The sequence below is a fragment of the Apodemus sylvaticus genome, chromosome 2, assembly GCF_947179515.1.
Source record: "Apodemus sylvaticus chromosome 2, mApoSyl1.1, whole genome shotgun sequence".
Taxonomy (NCBI): Eukaryota; Metazoa; Chordata; class Mammalia; order Rodentia; family Muridae; genus Apodemus; species Apodemus sylvaticus.
The window spans coordinates 158,418,971-158,433,321 of record NC_067473.1 but is presented as its reverse complement, the minus strand read 5'-3'; the positions used below and the strand labels follow the sequence as shown (position 1 = coordinate 158,433,321).

The window sequence follows — 14,351 nt, the reverse complement described above, 5'->3', positions numbered from 1 at the left end:
GCTAACATTTCTATCAGGAAACAATATGTGCATGCTGTTGAGAAAATGATATTCCTAGTTTAAGCAAATTAAAACAATAATATTTAAGTTATTTAATTTTCACATCTTTTATTACTCCTTTTAATGTTCTGTGAAATAATGATAATACACAACGAGGAGATTTGTACAAGTATAAATGTGGCATATTTTAAGGCTTTTAGGTATATTTGATATCAAAAGTTTGTATTGTTTTGATAAAAAGACCCTAGAAGAAGACATAGCTTTTATGAGACTACACACTATCATCCATGACTGTTCTCCAGCCTACTTCTTTGACTTGTTGCTGTTGTTGTGTTCTATTGTACTTGGTTCTACATTTGTTCTCCTCACCACACAACCAAATATTCCTTGCAATCCAGGCTGTGTCTTTTATAGGTTGCCTCTCATGTCCTGAGCCTCAAATTAAACCAGTCATTCATTGGTTGATCAGTCCAACACATTCTGAGCCACCATTGCCTGAGTCCATATTGTAGTCAGGACAGATTGTTGAGTCCAAGGTTTGATGAATGGGTTGGTGTCAGACATGTACCACTGGAAGCCATGCCCGGTTACAGAAGATGGCCAGTTCAGGTTCCATATCCTCCATTACTAAGTTCTCGCTAAGGTGACCTTCATAGGTTTCAGGAAGTTCCATTTCACTAGGTTTGACATCTACTCAAAATGCCCTAGTATTCCATCTCTCTCTGCCTCTCTCTGACCATATCCTCTACCTGCGTACTGCCCTTCACATTTTTTCCCTTCTTGTTCCTAACTCCACATACCCTCTAACCTACCCAACAAGTCTTTTGCATTTCCAGGGACATTCATTTGACCAGTCTAGCCCCAACCCCAAGAACTCACTTGTTACTTATACTCTCCAGAGTAGTATTCCATTAAGTAAATGTACCACAATCTCTTTATCCATTCTTCCATTGAGAAACATCTACTTTGCTTCTAGTTTCCTGATATTTTAAACAAAGACACTATGAACTAATTGAGCAAGTGTCCTTGTGGTAAGATGTAGTGTTCTTTGGTTATATGCTCAAGAGTGGTATAGATGGGTCATGTGGTAGATAGGATTTCTGAGGACCCTTCATAATTATTTCTATAGTTGCTTTACAAATTTGTACTCCCTTCATCAATGTAATTGTGTTCCTCTTGCTCTATTTCCTTGCCATTATGAGCTGTAATTTTTAAGATTGATTTTAGCCATAATGACATGTGTACACGAGAAGCTCAAATTAGTTTTGATTTGCATTTCCCTAATGGATAAGGATGTTGAATATTATTTTTGTAGTATTCTCACGCCTTTGAGATTTCTCTATTGAGAATTCTCTGTTTAACTCCATACCTAATTGTAAAAATTAGATTTGTGGTTTGTTGATGCCTTGTGTCTTCAGTTCTTTTTTTATTTTGTGTATTATATCTCTGTCAGATTTAGAGTTGGTGAAAAGTCCTTTTCCATTTTGTTGACTGCAATTTTGTCCTACTGATGTCTTTTGCCTCTCAGAAGCTTTTTGCTGTCATGAGGTCCTAACTCTGCTCTGTTTAGAAAGTTTCTCCTGTGCTAGGATGTATAGAATTAAATACATTTTGGCAGCACATTCCACACTATGTTCCCTAAAGATCTGGGTTCTCAAATGAACAACACACACTCAGTCTTTATAATTTAATATGCTTTAAACAGCTCAATGGTTGGGCCACTTGCTAACCTCCATTTGGCTAATCCTCCTCCTTCTGATAATCCAGAGGTATCATGTTCATTACTTTTTCTTCTACCAAAGGTTGGTTTCCAGCAGCTATGTGCATGTAAATTTTCTCATTTAAAGAGGTTTTTCAGGAACAAAACTACCATTAATATTATAAGAATTTATAAATATTTTCAATGCTAATCCCTATTTATCTTCCATAAAGTTCAGTGTTCCATCTTTGTGTTTTAATGTTGCGATCATCATTTCACCTTGATTTTTGAACAGGGCTAATATGGATCTAGGAGTATTGCCAACATGAAGATAGCCAGTTAAATCAGCACCATTTTCGAATATTCTTTTTTTTTCTATTGTGTGTTTGTGGGTCCTTTTTAAAAAATAAGGTGTCCATATATGTGTGGATTTATTTCTGGGTTTACAATTTGATTTCATTGCTCACCATGTCTGTTTTTATGAGAATACTTTGTGGTTTTCATTACTATAGCACTGTGGTAGACTTTAAAATTAGGGATGGTGTTACCTCTGGAAGTTCTTTACTGTTTATTATGCTATTCTCCTGATCAATGAGGGTGGGAGTTCTTTTTTTTTTTTTTTCTTACAAGGGAAAACATTTAATTAGGGCTGGCTTACAGTTTCAGAGGTTTAGTCCATTGCCATCATGATTGAAAACATGGCATTGTCCAGACAGACATGGTACTGGAGGAGCCAAGAGTTCTGCTTCTTGATGCAAAGGTGGCAACAGGAGACTGTCTTTTGCAGGCAAACAGGAGGAAGGTCTCATTCCACACTGGGAGACAACTGAGCATAGAGACCTCAAAGCCTACCCTCATGTTGACACACCTACTCCAACAAGGCTACACCCTCTAATAGTGCCACTCCCATTGGCCAGGCACATTCACACTACTTGTTTTATTCGATATATTTTTATTTACATTTCAAATGAGTTCCCCTTTTCAGGCCGCCTCCCATTCCCCAAAAGTACACAAAAGCCCCCTTCCCTCCCCTGTTCTCCCATCCACCCCTTCCCACTTCCGTGTTCTGGTTTTGTCCTATACTGCTACACTGAGTCTTTCCAGAACCAGGGGCCACTCCTCTGTTCTTCTTGTACCTCATTTCATGTGTGGATTATGTTTTGGATATTCCAATATTCTAGGCTAATATTCACTTATTAGTGAGTGCATAAAATGATTGATCTTTTGAAACTGGGTAACCTTACTTAGTATGATGTTCTATAACAGCATCCATTTGTCTAAGAATTTCATGAATTCATTGCTTCTAATGGCTGAATAGTATTCCATTTTGTATATTTACCACATTTTTTGCATCCATTATTCTGTTGAGGGATATCTGGGTTCTTTCCAGCTTCTGGCTATTATAAACAGGGCTGCTATGAACATAGTGGAGTACTTATTCTTATTACATGCTGTTGAATCCTCTGAGTGTATGCCCAGGAGTGGTATAGCAGGATCCCCTGTAAGTGAAGTGCCCAGTTTCCTGAGGAACCGCCAGACTGTTTTCCAGAGTGGTTGTACCAGTTTGCGACCCCACCAGCAGTGGAGGAGTGTTCCTCTTTCTCCACATCCTCGCCAACACCTACTGTGTCCTGAATTTTTAATCTTAGCCATTCTGAATGGTGTAAGGTGAAATCTCAGAGTTATTTTGATTTGCATTTCCCTAATGACTAATGAAGTTGAGCAATTTTTAAGATGCTTTTCAGCCATCCGAAGTTCTTCAGGTGAAAATTCTTTGTTTAGCTCTGTACCCCATTTTTAAATAGGTTTATTTAGTTTTGTGGGGTTTAACGTCTTGAGTTCTTTGTATATATTGGATATTAACCCTCTATCTGATGTAGGGTTGGCGAAGATCTTTTCCCAATTTGTTGGTTGCTGATTTGTCCTTTGGATGGTGTCCTTTGGCATCTGAGGTTCTTTCTTTCATCTCTTGTATTCTGTTGTTTATATTTGCATCTATGGCCCCTGATTTCTTCCCAAGGTTTTCTATCTCCAACATTGTCTCTCTTTCTGATTTCTTAGTGGCTTCTACTTCTGTTTTTAGATCCTGGATGGTTTTGCTCAGTTTCTTCATTTGTTTGTTTGTGTTTTCCTTTAATTCTTTAAGAGATTTTCGTGTTTCCTCTTTCATGACTTCTGCCATTTGACTCACTTTCTCCTGTATTTCTTTAAGTCTTTTTTGTGTTTCTTCTCTATTGCCTTTTGACTCTTGAGCCTTATTCTCCTTAATTTCTTTAAGGGATTTTTGTGTTTCCAATATATGGGTTTCTAGCTTATTCATGTTCCCCTGTATTTCTTCAAGAGATTCATTAATGTCCTTTTTGTTTTCTTCTAGCAGCATCATGACCAGTGATTTTAAATCCAAATCTTGTTTTTCTGGAGTGTTGGTGTATCCATGACTTGCTGATGTTGGACAGTTTGGTTCAGACGCTGCTATATTGCCTAGATTTCTGTTAGTAGAGTTCCTACATTTGCCCTTTGCCATCTTGTTATCTCTGAATTTAGTTGGTCTTGTCTCTGGCTGATGTTTGAACCACCTGTGAGGCTGTAGGGCTATTTCAGCAACACTGGATTGCTGGGTTTCTCCTGTCACAGATTGCTGATGTACTGCCCTCCTCTTGGTTGCCCTTGGAGCCCTAGTGTGCCTTGCCCCAGATTGTCTGTGATCCAGGTGGTGCCTGTTTGCTCCTTCAGGGAGTGCTAATGGTGTGTGCTTCGGAGACCTTTTCTGCAGGAATCAGCAGAGTGCTTATTATTGCTGGGCAGCTGCTCCCCAATCGGGGTGGTGCACACAAGGATAGCCTAGCTGCTCACTCCCTGAGTCTAGGCAAAAGCCTGGAAGGCTTAGGCTTGAGCAATGTTTGCCTTGGGCTATGACTGTGAACTGGTTCTGTCTGGTAGCCGTGATGGCAGCATGCGCACTCCCTGAAAGTGCTGGGAGAGTCTGCCCAGCAAACAACCTTCTGGCCGAGTTGGCACACAGATGGCCCACTCAACAACCCAGGGCCTGGGTGCAATCCATAGCCTGAGGGGCTTAGACCCCAGACATAGGGCCATAGTCCGCTATGTTAGCCTCGGTCTATGACTGTTTTCTGGATTTGCCTGCTAGAAATCTCTGGTGTCCTGTAGTCAAAATGGCAGCATATGTGCCTGGACAGACTGCCAGGCAAAAAGCCTCCTGGCTGGGTTAGCTCACCAATTGCCCCCAGAATAGCCCAGAGCCTGGGCGAAGGCCAACACCTCTGGGGCTTAGACTCCAGCGATGTTGGCCTCAGGCTAAGTCTACTTACCTCAGGGCTTTTGGTTTTCTCTGGTGATGGTCAGTGATGTGGGCACAGGGCCTGCCAGGACCCTGTCTCCTTGGTTCCACTGCTGATGGCCCTTCAGCTGGATAAGATGCTGCTGCCGCTGCCACCATCACCTCTCTCCCTGGGAGTTCTTTTTTTCTTCTGATATGTTCCTCGTTTTCCTTCCAAGACTTAAACTTTTTTCATACTAGTCTTTTGCTTTCTTGATTTGGCTACCCCAAAGTACTTTATATTTTGTGGTTATTGGGAAAAGTGTTGTTTCCCTGATTAATATCTCAGTCTGTCATTTGTATATAGGAAGGCTACTAATTATTTCTTTGAGTTAGTCTTGTATCCAGGCATACTGCTGAAAGTGATCTCAGCTATACAAGTTCCCTGTAGAATTTTGGGGTTTGCTTATGTATACTATCACATTATTTGTAATAATGATGTCTTGAATTTTTATTTTCTTGTCTGCATCCTTTGATCTTCTTTGGCTAACTTACAATGTAAGGTCAATTTTATTAATAACATCTCTTAGCGTCAGTATTTATTGAGCTTTTATCAGGTTGACTCATGCATTATCGATAGTGGGTGGGGTATTATAGTCTCCCACTACCAATATGTGAAATCTATGTGTGATTTGAGATTTCCTGGTGTTCCTTTAACAGCCTTGGGTTTAGATGTTTGTGGTATAGTTGTTGAGAATTGGGATGTCATATTGGTAGATTTGTCCTTTGATGAATATGAATGTTCTTTCCCATCTCTTTTGAGTAATTTTCTTTTGAAGTCTATTTTATCAGATGTTAGAATATCTATTGTACATTGACTTTTAGGTCCATTTGCTTAGAAATCCTTTCCCCAACCCTTTAATCTGATGTAACTACTATGTTGATTTTGAGATGTGTTTCATATTTGCTTTAAAAGCTTGGATCTTGTTTTCAGATCCGTTCTGTTAGCCTGTATCTTTTTATTGAGGAATTAAGTCCATTGATATTGAGAGATATCAATGATGCTTCTTGTTTTTATCGGGTGCCAGAAGTGGTTGTATGTGTGAGTATGAGTGTATGTATCTTAGTTTTTCTGCATAGTTCCCTCTTTTGGTTTTTCTGCTGTGAGGTTATGAATTTCTTATGTTTTCTTTGGTATATTTTACCTTCTAAGGTTGGAGTTTTCATTTTAGCACCATCTGTAGCAATGAATTTGTGGACAGATATTGTTTAAATTTGTGTTTATTACAGAATATCTTGTTTGCTCCAGCAATGGTGACAGAAAATTTGGCTGGGTATAGCGATCTGGGCATCTGTGGTATCTTAGAGTCTACAGTGTAATTGCCTATGCGTTTCTAGTTTTAGTGTCTCCATTGAGATGATTGTACAATTTGAATGTGTCTACCTGTATATGTTTCCTCTTTCGTGACCTCATCCTGTTGACCAAAGTTCTCCTGTATTTCTTTAAGTGATTTTTGCATTTCCTCCTTATTGGCTTCTGTATTCCCCTGAATTTCTTTTAATGATTTTTGTGTTTCCCTTGTAAGGACTTCTAACTTTTGATCTATTTTCTCCTGAATTTCTTTAAGAGATTTATTTATGTCCTTCATGGGATCCTGTAACACCATCATGACTAGTGATTTTAATTCCAAATCTTGTTTTTCTGGTGTGTTGGGGTATCCAGGACAAGCTGTTAATGGAGAGTTGGTTTCAGATGCTGCCATATTGCCTTGATTTCAGTTAGTAACATTCCTACATTTGCCTTTTTCCATCTAGTTCTCACTGGTGTTAGTTGGACTTGTTGTCAATGCTGGACTCACTAGTGCAAGCTTCCTCTTCCCAGCTGGTCTCTGGGTGCACAGCTGCCCCTGTGCATTGCTTAGAGATGGGGTGCTGTGGCCCAGGCTGTTCCAGATCCCTAGGTATAGACAGGAAGTATCCAGCCAGAGGCCTCAGGACTGGATCCCCTGCTCTGCAAGGCCAGACACACCAGAGCATGCTGCTTCCTCCCAGCCAGCCTCTGGGTGAACAGCTGGCCTCTGGCATGGCCTGGTGAAAGGGTGCTGTGGCCCAGGCTGTTCCCAACCCAAGGCAGAGACGGGAAGGCTCCTGCCTGAGGTCTCAAGACTAGATCCTCAGCTCTGCAGGGCCAGACACACCAGAGCATGCTGCTTCTTCCCAGCCAGGCTCCAGGTGCACAGCTGGCCTCTTGCAAGACCTGGATACAGGATGCTGTGTCTTGTTTCTGTTTTAAATTCATGCATTTAGTGTACTCATTTTAAATTCACTATTAATCTTTTTTAATAATGTCTATCATGTGAGAATTTTCTATATGAGGCAGTTGACCCCTTTTGTTCATTTTTTTTAATCTGACTTCATTAGATTCAATTGAATATGTTCCATTTGAATTTTCTCTATGAATATCAGTTATACTTAAAATATTCTGGTGGTTTTCAAGCATGTTCAAGACACATTAGCAAGTACTGCTTATCAGTAATGCTGATGTATTTGGGAACTCTTCTGCTTTTTCTACTCTATCTATTGTAGCAATGTTGTCAAGTGTTTCATTCATCTAAAGATATACCCAGGTGGTACTGCATTCACTTTGTGGTTTTGAGCAGATTATAGCCTAGCTCAAAGATAAAAAAGATACAATGCTCAATTTAACTGTGTTATTCTGCTTCTTTGCTGTTCTTGACTGTATGTCAGTTTCATTTTCTAGATAACAAAATTTTCCTTTTCTGTGAAAGTTTCCTTTACCTTTTCTACAAGGCTGGAACATGAATAAAATTTTACTCCCGAGTATTTTTAAATGTGATCACGTTCATTTTCCCTTCACTTTAAGAGGAGAGAATTTTGCTGATTCAACCTTAAAAGTAAAACATTCTCCTCTCTAATGAAGGGATATTTTTCACTTAATTCTTCAGAGAATTGGGTTTTTTGTTTGTTTTTAGTTTAAATTATAAGGTCAGATATAGTTTTTTTGTATGTCTACTGTATATAGTCTATGAAAATAATGTATTCTTTGACAGGTACAACAAGCATACAAATAGAAAATGCTTTTCTTCACATCCATTTCTCTAAGTCTCTTAGCTCTCTGCATTCTCACAGATCCTCCAGTCTCCCACTATCTCTCTATTCTATATTCATGTCTTTTGATTTGTTTTTTTTTCTTTCATGACCCACTAGATTTATGACCTACAGGGCCTTTCATATGGGCATGAATATGCAGTTATCCAATGAGGCAGAAGGAATTAAAAACTGTTGGTATTTCTAACGACAATGACTTCCTCTCCTTTAGAATCTTTTTAAATTCTTACATTGCTCATGTGATGGGCTTGACCCTATAAACTTCCTCCCTCATCTGAAGTTAATCATTTTTATGGGCTAGATCTTGTTCTGTTTCTATACAAGCAGACTTAGCTACCATAAGCTCCTGAGTGCCATGACCATGTCACACCTAAAAGAGAGTATTTCATAGACCTCCTAACCAGCATCTGATTTGTTCATTCTCTCAATATCCTCTTTCCCAATGGTTTCTATGATTTAGGAATCCTCTCATGGCTGTCTTATTTCACTATGAACAATCAATATTCGTGGCATAGAGAAATTATCTGATATAATCTGACAATAGCAGGATTCTATGTATATAAATATTTAGTAGGAAATTCAATAAAGTGTATTCTTAGCCAAACAGAAGTAGTAGGCACACCCATATGATTTCTGATCTCCGAAGATATTGATCTTAAATACATTTGTAGTAATAGGCACGAGTCTCTCTTGTAAGGACATCCTCAAATACCTTGAACAAGAAGTTGTTTATCCCCATAATAGTTGCGCCAGTATTTCCCCAGTATGCATATCATGTCTGGAAAGTGGGTATTATAGAATGCAAGGTCTACAGCTGGGAAAAGCCTCAGCTGACTTTACTTCCTCAGCAGCTTGTAGTTTAGCTTCTACCAGAGTGAAATGTGCCAGACAGATAAGCAGAATAGACAACAGGGAGAAAGTTTTCACATTAGTTCTGGCCTCTTTGCTGTGTCCTGCAGCAAAGTGTGTGGTGTCTTGAGTAGTAGTGTCTTACCATGTGGTTTGTATGTGTAACCAAAGGCAAGGATCATAACCTGCATTGTCTTGGCGTCTTTTGGGAGCTTCTTCTCTGCCACAAGGATATTTTATATATAATAAACTGTAATACCTCTGTTTAAATTCTTTTTAAATTGCATTTTACTTTGTAACTAGCTTAAAGTTGTAGCTATATATGACTTTTTCATAATCTTCAGGTTTGGTTAACTTACCCTACTCTGTTCTCTCTGACTCTGATCCATCTTTGCAGGTCTCCATCAAATGTTCCTATACATTTCTGTACCACAGATCTTCTTCTTTTGCCTCCTTCCTTATTTGCAAATTTCATATTTTAAAATCTGAAAATTTTATTTTATTTGAACTTTCTTGAGTTATGTATGGTGGTGAAAATTATGGCTTTTTTGAAAACCTCTTATGCAAATTTAAACAACCTCATTCAAATTGTTTTTATTTCTCATAATTTTTCAAATTGTAAATCTCAAAATTTAGAATCTGTCTGCCAGAGTCATCACTGAGTGACAGAGAAAAGTTCAGAAATAAAGCCTGAATAGTGGTGATAGATTTGCTGAAAAGCATATAACTATGTTAATGCCTTGGTATCATCATACAGGTTCTAGCCTTATGATAAATAATTGGTAAATGATATAAAAATCAAAGCCACAGGAACATACAGTTTGTGAAAGAGAGTGCAATTATACTAACCAGGTCTATTTGCATCTCAGTGAGTTATACTGCAATTTCTGACAGTTCTTTTCTTTTCTTTTCTTTCTTTTCTTTCTTTCTTTCTTTCTTTCTTTCTTTTTTTTTTTTTTTTTTTTTTTTTGGTTATTTTCGAGACAGGGTTTCTCTTTGTAGCCCTGGCTGTCCTGGAACTCACTCTGTAGACCAGGCTGGCCTCGAACTCAGAAATCTGCCTGCCTCTGCCTCCCAGAGTGCTGGGATTACAGGTGTGCGCCACCACGGCCCGGCCTGACATCCATTTTTAGCTCCATCCATTCTTAGAAAAGGGCAAACTTGGAAGAAATATCAATGAGGAGAACATTGTGACCCAGGAAATTTCAACAACCAAGATTGACATCTTTAATTACCATCCTCTGCAGAGTGGTACCAAAGCTCAAGTGAAAGTTGGAGAGTTTGTCTTTGGATCTCACAGTGTTCAGAATCTTTCCCTAAATGACACACTCATAAATTTGGGTATATACAACAATCAGGTGAGAATCTTTAAAGTCAGCACTTCTGGGGAAAAACAAGGAGGAGAGTGTGCAGGTGATGGTGGCAGGAGTTCCTTCATAGGAGAGCTCTGGCATGCAGATCCTGAAGGGATAAGAACACCAGCAGGACCAAACATATGGAAGGCTGACAGGACAGGAGCTGCAGGGCTAGTGGGCAGGGCCATTAGCACAGCTCTGAATACCTGTTATAGGTGAAGCTGTTTAGCTGTGATGGGAGCTCAGCAGGCAGAGTGGAGTCTGGCATGGATCCTTTCCCATGTCAGCTGGAAATGCTGAGGCTTGCTCTGTGCTTTTACACAGCAGGTTTAATAAAAGAGACAGTTCATAGTTTTATGTTTTATTATTAAAAGACTAAAAGGAGAAATGGAGAAAGAGAAGATAGAGAGATGAGGGACGAACATGACCACATGAAAGAGAGAATGAGAGAGATGTGTGTGTGTGTGTGTTTGTGTGTGTGTGTGTGTGTGTGTGTGAGAGAGAGAGAGAGAGAGAGAGAGAGAGAGAGAGAGAGAGATGTGTGAGAGAGAGAATGAAACAGAGAGAGAGAGAGAGAGAGAGAGAGAGAGAGAGAGAGAGAGAGAGAGAGAGAGAGAGAGAGGAGAAGGATAAAAGAGAACTAGGGGTGGGAAGTATCCATTTATAGTAAGCGGGTTACCTAGTATTGCCAGGTAACCAAGGGGCAGGGAAAGCCTGCCTGTAGCCAGGTGAGTGCAGAGGTGGAGTCCAGCTAGAACACTAGGGAGTGGGGCATGCCACATGTGACTGATGGCCACAGGATTATGGAGTTGAGTCTCCAGAGTGGCCTTGCCCAACCAAGCTACATACACCATGGCCCCACAAGCACTGTATATTGTTCTCAGAATGGAATTCCTTAGAGAACAGGGTTAAGGGAATGTTGAGTGCCATCAGGCTGAGCGTGCCCTTATTTTGTCCTTTCTAATGGTGAATACCAGAACTTTCTGCCTACGAATCACTGTAAGAATTACTGATTCATTTTGGATTAATTCTTCAGATGGTTTCATTCTTGTAATGATCAGATGCACCCATGGCTTACCTAGAAAGAAAAAAGAAAAAAAAAAAAAAGAAAAAGAAACAACATCTTGGACAGCTATTTGGATTAGTCATAGTGGTCAAGGCTTTAGTGGAAGTAACTGCCTTCAGTAAATAAATAAACGCATGTGGATGAAACCAGTCTCCCCAATTATTTGGACTTATAAATATAACTTTGATTTTATGAAGTTAATTGCCATCTCTGAGGCTTACTGCCTCCACCTGCTATCCTAATTCTACTTCAGGATGCTTCTAGACTCCTATAGCCTATTCTAGTTCTAGAACATTTACAGTCTTTGAGACTTAAAGCTGAAGAAGCTCCCCATCTCTTCCTCCTTCTGAGTTCTGACTGGCTGGTTCAACTCAGGTATTCTGGTTCAATGTTTTGTTCAAGCTGATTGTTTCAATCTGACTTCTCTCAGTTTCTGACTGAATTTGCTCTGCTTTGCTTCATAGTAAGTTTGGCAATATGTATTAATCTTTTGGCTCCTTCTCAAGTTTTCCTGGTTCTGTCATTCACCCGTGTCTAACTTGTAGTCTCTACAACCTGTCTCTGTACAAGTTGTGCAAGTAAAACTCATTGCCCCCCAACCCTCATGTACTATTCTTTTATGTTTCTAACAGAAACCATCTAGGAAATGCTATGACAAGTTAGTAAAATTTCTGGAGATAGTCCACAGTTTTGAGTGGTTGTAGTGGGTGCACTCTGAGAATATCTGGGTGCACACAGATACTTTGGCTTAGATATTGCTCCTCATACACAGCATTATGTAGCTTAATTTCCTGTGTATTTATTCATTTTATTGGGTACATTTCCTTCAGAATCAATATGAAATATACTTTGATGTAATAAAGCTGTTTTGATGTATTGATGATTTTCTAATTGCTGATTGTGATTTTAAAGAGCTCCTAAATTCATAGAAGTATTCTCAAGGACCCTATAAAATAAAAGTTGCAAATAGAGCTCTTTATACCTTCATGTTTCCTGGATTAGTTGTGCTAGGGAAAAATAGATTGGAAAAAATTAATGATCAATGAGAAAACATTTATTCAATTATAGATATAAGAAATATCCCATAGGTGTTCACTGGGGAAAAGCAAGACCATATGAAACTGTTGCTTTTAACTTATAACGAACTAATACAATGAAAACCTGCTTTGAATTTATATCTTTCTGCAGTGATTCCTTTTTTTTAAACATTTTGTGTATGAGTTAATTTTTTAACATAGATTTTTGTAACAGAAAACCTATAAAATCACTGAAAGCAATAATAAATACTTGGAGTAGCCTTTCTGCTTCTCCCAATATGTGCTTGCTTTTCTGTGCTCTTACTTTGACTTTCTTAATTTCTTTTCTTTTCTTCCTTTCCTTTTTTCTTTTCTTTTCTTCCTTCCTTCATCAATTCTTTCCTACATTCCTTCCTTCCTTTTCCTTCCTTCCTTCATTCCTTCCTCCCCTCCATCCCTCTTTCCCTCTGTCTGTTCTTTCTTTCTTTCTTTCTTTCTTTCTTTCTTTCTTTCTTTCTTTCTTTCTTTCTTTCTTTCTGTCTGTCTGTCTTTCTTTCTTTCTTTCTGTCTTTCTTTCTTTCTTTCTGTCTTTCTTTCTTTCCTTCTGCCGCAGGGTAAGTAAACTGCAAGAAGACATCAGCTTTTGGCCCAGGAAAAGCAAAACCAAGTTAATTGTCCAAAGCCATCAGATCCTACCACCGGAATAGAGATAATTAAATAGTCAGAAGCCATTTTTTTATTTGGTTACAGTTTTGCTTTTATTTCCTTTGCTTTTTGGGCTGTTGTATTTTATTTTCAAGGTTTGATGCTTAGTTGAGTTTTGGGTACTTCAGTCTGTTTTTTGAGAAAGAACTCAAATTTGGGCAGGTTGAGAGAAGGAGAGGACTTGGACAGAGATGGGAGAAGGGAAGGACATGATCAAAATATATGAAATAAATAAAATGAAATAAATGAAAGCAAGAAAATCAATCAAACAATGAAATAAAACAAAGCAACAGTTCAAAAAGAGAATTAGGGATAGGGAGAAACAGGCAATTTGGCTTCATACTCTCTAAAAGTCTGATACTTCTTTCTTATAGTACACAGATGTCCTGCTGAAATTTACCATCTCGATGCTAATACTGAATGTCATGAGCTGACTGCCTTTGCTCCTCTCATGTCTCCTATACAGATTCCTTTTTCTATTTGCAAACAAAGTTGTCCTCTTGGATTTAGGAAAACACTAGATTATTTGCTTGCATTCTGTTTTTATTATTGTGCCCCATGTCCAGCTGGAGAGATTACAAATGAAACAGGTATTTATAAAATGGTTCTAAATGTGGAAATTTCTAGATATGGTTCTCAATGTGGAAATAATGCACCACTAGAGAGGGGTGAAAACACAACACCTGAAGACAGAGTTATATTTATGTAGCTGACTCTTAATACTTTAAAACAAGTTAATGCTGGGTTGAGGTGGCAAAGTTCTTAATGCCAACTCTCAGTATGTGGATATCTGAGTTCAAGGCAATTCTGATCCAGAGTGTGAGTTTCATGACAGCCAGTGCTGAAGAGAGAAACCATGCCATGAAAAACAAAACAAGTCTTGATCTTAGAGCATATTCTATTGGTGTTCTGTTCAGGAACTTTCCCCCTATACTGATGTCCTCAAGGGTCTTCCCCAGTTTCTTTTCCATTAGCTTCAGAGTGTCTGGCTTTATGTGGCAGTCCTTGATCAATTTGGAGTTGATCTTAGTACAAGGAGAAAAGGATGTAGCAGTTCATATTCTTCTGCATGCTGACCTCCAGTTGAACCAGCACCATTTGTTGAAAAGGCTATCTTTTTTCCTCTGGATGTTTTCAGCTCCTTTGTCGAGGATCAAGTGGCCATAAGTGTGTGGGTTCATTTCTGGATCTTCAATCCTTTTCCATTTATCGTTCCTGCCTATCACTGTACCAAAACCATGTAGTTTTTAACACT

At 38.8% G+C, this 14,351-nt stretch overlaps 1 pseudogene; it reads left to right on the top strand.

Moving 5' to 3' along the window:
- The window catches only part of LOC127677646 (vomeronasal type-2 receptor 26-like), a 32,446-nt pseudogene that overhangs the window by 9,165 nt on the left and 8,930 nt on the right, over positions 1-14,351 (top strand).